The sequence below is a fragment of the Oratosquilla oratoria genome, chromosome 5 (genome assembly GCF_046742065.1).
Source record: "Oratosquilla oratoria isolate Oo_2021 chromosome 5, ASM4674206v1, whole genome shotgun sequence".
Taxonomy (NCBI): Eukaryota; Metazoa; Arthropoda; class Malacostraca; order Stomatopoda; family Squillidae; genus Oratosquilla; species Oratosquilla oratoria.
This window is the reverse complement of record NC_134781.1, coordinates 70325048-70330047: the sequence shown is the minus strand read 5'-3', so window position 1 is coordinate 70330047 and position 5000 is coordinate 70325048. Positions and strand designations below refer to the sequence as shown.

Here is a 5000-nt window from a genome sequence, read left to right as displayed (position 1 = left end):
GCACATAATTGATCACAAATTTTCTGCTCTTCTTATCTCGGTCTTCCACTTCTATCATAATCATCTCTACTGTATTCTTTCCATATATGACACCTTTCACGTTTATATCCTTCTTAGTCAGGAACATAACTCCACCCCCTTGTTTTTTCTCTCTGTTTCTAATCCAATAATTGTATGTATCATGTCCTACACTGTTGGGTGGTAGTGGGCCTTTTAATTTTGTTTCTACAATTCCCATTATGTCCGGTTCTTTTTCTTTCAAATAATCATTCAGTTCATTCAATCCTGTTATCAATCCATCTATATTTGTGTAAGACACTCTTAGTTTTCTGCCACTTCCATTGTATTCTCTGTTTCCCTTATGTTTTTCTTTAGTATGTCGAACTGCTTTATTTTCATGTTCACTACTCTCCAATAGAATCTCTCTTTCTCTGACTCCGTTCTTTCCTCGTTTTTTGCCTTAGCTTCAATTCTTTTCTGCTTTTCTGCCTCTCTTTCCTCCTTATTCATTTCTCTTTTTATCCATACCTTTTTATATTGATCATTTGTTGCTAGTTTCCCTGTCTTGGATAGAATTTTCTCTGCTGTTGTTTGTGACCTGAATTTAATCTTAATTGGTCTGGTCTTATCTGTACTATATTTTCCGAGTCTGAATTTTTCCTCAATTTCCTTTATAATTTCTGGTTCATCTTCCTGGACTAATTTTAATAAACTGCTTACTCTTTCATTTTCCTCCTTGATTCTTGCAGTTCTATCTGGGTTATGTTTCTCTTCCATTCCTAATATAATTATACATTTCTTTTTGTCAGCTAATTCTCTTACTATATTCTCCTTCTGTCTCATCACTTTAATAACTGAGTCTTCATTATGTTCTTTCAATTGCTGTTTGACTATGTCAGTGAATGAAACCTTATTCCCTTCTTGAGTTATTCTCCAATTTTTAGCTTCTGTAGCTAGTTTCTCTCTGTTTTCATTACTATTCTTCTTCAATTTCTCATTCTCCTCCTTTACATTTCCTAACTGTCTTTTTAGGTCCTCTATTTCTTCAGTTAAGTTTCTGTTAGCCTTCTCTAGTTGTTCCAACCTTTCAATTCTTTGAAAAATGGAGTCTACGTTACCTAACTTACGCTCCAAGTCCTCGATCACCTTATCAACTCTCTCCTCTAGTCTTATCAGTCGGGGGGGGGGGGGGTTGTGTCCCCCCCACCCTCTTTAAATCCCTGGAACATATTCTCGTCACTTTCTTCTGTATTGCTCCTCTCTATACTTCTAATCTTTACATTTTTATTAGACATTTGATCCTCGCTAAGTCTTTTGTTTACCTTCCGCTTGTCTGGCTGGTCAAAGTCTACTCCCTCCTCATTTCCTTCCATTTCCCTCAGTAATCCCTCCCCTTTTCCTCTTTCCCTACGTTCCCACTACTCCACGAGCAATTTCCCCCCCACCCTGCAAAAACACTAGGCACTTCTCTTTGCGTTGGGATCCACAGACTTCACTTTTCTTCAGAACGTCTTCTAAGCCGTCCATTCGTTGAAGTGTGTGTGTGTGTGTGTGTGTGTGTGTGTGTGTGTGTGTGTGTGTGTGTGTGTGTGTGTGTGTGTTCACCTTGGTCTTTGGATCACGTGTTGGACTCGTGATCGACAGCTATTTCCCTTCCGGAAGAGAGCTCAGAGCTCGTATGACCGATCTATGGGTAATGCTATGACCTTACACGTACACACACACCCAACTCCCCGCCCACGAGAGTTGGAGTAACAACTCGAAGCGCAGCGATACTGAAATAATTTCAGGCCTGGGGAGGATACGAAACCGGTACCGTCGGTACCTCCATACTGACAGTCTAGGACTCTACCAAACGCGCCACCGAGACGTAATGTGTGTCTGTGTGTGTGTGTGTGTGTGTGTGTGTGTGTGTGTGTGTGTGTGTGTGTGTGTGTGTGTGTGTATGTGTGTGTGTTTCTCCACCATAGTCACCACCTTGGTCTTGGATCACGTGTTGGACTCGTGACCTACAGCTATTTCCCTCCCGGGCGAGAGCTCTGAGCTCATATATGACCGATCTATGGGTAATCCTGTGACCTTACACGCACACACACGCCCAACTCCCCGCCCACGAGAGTTTGAGTAACAACTCGCAGCGCAGCGATGCTGAAATTATTTCAGCTCTAGACGGGATTCGAGCCCGGACCGCCGTAGTGGCAGCCAGGAACTCTAACCACTACGCCTCGAGGTGTTTGTATGTTTGTGTGTGTGTGTGTGTGTGTGTGTGTGTGTGTGTGTGTGTGTGTGTGTGTGTGTGTGTGTGTGTGTGTGTGTGTGTGTGTGTAAGGCCTTTGCAACCAAATTGAGACGAGCTTGCGCGTACACACACACACACACACACACACATACACACACACACACACAAACTGCGCAACGCGTTTACATAGTTATTATTTAATCTTATTTTATTTATCTATTTTATTTCATTCTATTTTGTTTATTTGTTTTATTTATATTTTAATTTTTTCTCAGGTCCTATATTCTCTTTCTCCTTCAACCTAATAACTTTTTTCCTGTGAATGTCAGACGATTTTATTCAGTCAGTGATCAAACTCGGACTTAAACTAAATCTACATCAATCGAGGATCTTCCAACCCTGGCCTTCAACTGAATGAAATGGCCTCAACAGAGACCAAAGAAAGAAGAAACGGCTCCACTAAATCTAAGAAGGAAATGAGCGGGGCAGATGTTGGTGACAAAAATCAGCTGACAAGAGCGTCTGTGCTCTTACATTTACTTGAAGACAATGCAGAGCTCTTCTTGCTCTTTTGCGATATCTGACGCTCTCCTTTACTCTGGGGATAGCTCTTTTTATACTCTTTTAAGATCTCTGACACTTTATTTATTTCTTCTTGCTCTTTTGCGATCTCTGACGCTCTCCTTTACTCTGGGGATAGCTCTTTTTTACTCTTTTAAGATCTCTGACACTTTATTTATTTATTTTTTTCATAGTATGAGGCTAGCTCTTATTTCTTTTGTACCATCCATATCTGACAATCTCCTTTGGTCTGGGGATAACTCTTTTTGCTCTTTTAAGATCTCTGACACCTTTTTTTTTTTTTTTTTTTTTTTTAAGTATGGGCTAGCTTTTATTACTCTTGTACCATCTCTGACAATCTCCTTTACTTTGGGGCTCAGTCTGAGCTGAATAATATCGCCCCATGTTTGAACGACCAGACGTCGTTTGTCAAGACAGTCTTTCGTCCTGGCGTATACCAATCCCGATGGCCCAGTAGGTACTGTGTCGACCTCATAACCAGATGGTCGTGTTTCTTGCGTTGGTTCTCGACAGCCCTGGCCAGGCGGGGAGGCGACCCAAACATCGGGCTAAAAATGAACAGCGGCTTGCCGCTGTTGATAGGGCTTGCCCTACCAGGGGTTTCTCACTTCCCACTGGTGGTGAGTTTAGTTCTTACTCCAAGCGATTTCATTTAGCTTCGGAGAAGACTGTGCTGAATGGAATCGTCTGGTAAGGGGAGTGTTTATGAGTTTTCATCTTACTGTATATGGCACACGATGTTGCCTGGCGTTTCCCAGAACAAAATATATAAAGTCCACAATCAATTTGAAAAACGCCATGGGCAGAATTAGGATTTGTCCTTTTTTTTTCTTTTTTTTCTTTTTGTTAGCATGTTCGATCATTTTCTTGTTTATTTGTTTATATGTTCAACTATTTGTTAATTTACTCTTCGGTTGAATTTTTTATTCGTGTTTTTAGATACGTGTTTATTCCTCAACAGATTTATCTATTTTAACATTTTCTTATCAAATGACTAAATAAATTATCTATTTATTCATCAAACTATGTATCATTCATCTAGTTAAATGTTTATTCATATTTTCAACCAATAGTTTACTTTATCCATTTCTGTATCTACCAACTTCTTTATATATATGTATATTCATTTATTTGCTCCCTTGCCTCTTTAATTATTCATTTATTGATTATCTTTATCTATTTACCTGTTCGCTTATATACTGTGTTTAGGAGACAAATGAGGAATGTCTGCTTGTGGTGGTTCGGAAAGAGGGACATCAGAGAGGATAGGCTCCCTGTTGCCTAATTCCAAATCCCGTCAATCCCTCATTCGGAGGTGCAGCCCCGAGGGCCTGACATTCGGTCCCCGGACCGAGCCCAAGATCTCTCTGTATCAACTTCAACTGTATTTCTTTCACTTAGTTACAAAATTATTTGTCTGCATGAGGAGACGGAAGGGGGGAGGGGTCGCCGATGAAGTGGTGTGACCTTGCTGTGGATTTACCGTATCTTGCTGTATTGCTTCTGGCCCGGGGCAGTGGGAGGGATGCAGAGATGACCCGTCATCCACGAGGAGCTAAGACGAGAGGGGGAAAGGGGTGGTGGATGGGAGTGGAATGAGTGGGAGTGGGTACGTGCCTTTGGCTTGGCTACCTCCCTTATAAGGGGTAAAAAGCTCTTGCTATATAGATAGACACAAAACTAGAAATGACAACCGGCGACTGCTCCTAGAAATAGTCTCAGACAAGATTCTAAACGTTTTTCTCAGAGAGATCTATAGGAGGGCTACACGATCGTTGCCGTCTACTGTAGGGCTCCGGGTTTCCTAGAAATAGTCTCAGACAAGACTCTAAACTTTTTTTCCCAGAGAGATCTATAGGTGGGCTACAGGATCGTTGCCGTCTACTGTAGGGCTCCGGGTTTCCAATCAGTGAAACTTGTGACGACAGAATAACATTGTATTTGTTATCTATTTATCTCTTCATTTATTTCTTTTCTATTTATCACTTATCTGCCTATTTATTTATTTATAATTCATATGGGTAAAGATTGGGAAATGCCTTGACAAAGCCAACTCTTTTAAAGGGACTTTTGGTATATGAATGCATTTATAATTCATTTATTTATTTATTTATTTATTTATTTGTCTACTTATCTTTATATCATCATTCTTATGGGTGAAGGGTGAGTGTATACTTTG

General features: G+C 40.6%; 1 protein-coding gene across 3 annotated transcripts in view; it reads left to right on the top strand.

The window, feature by feature from the left end:
* The window catches only part of LOC143025536 (neuroligin-4, Y-linked-like), a 651506-nt gene that overhangs the window by 644888 nt on the left and 1618 nt on the right, over positions 1-5000 (top strand). The gene's annotated exons all lie outside the window — the stretch shown is intronic.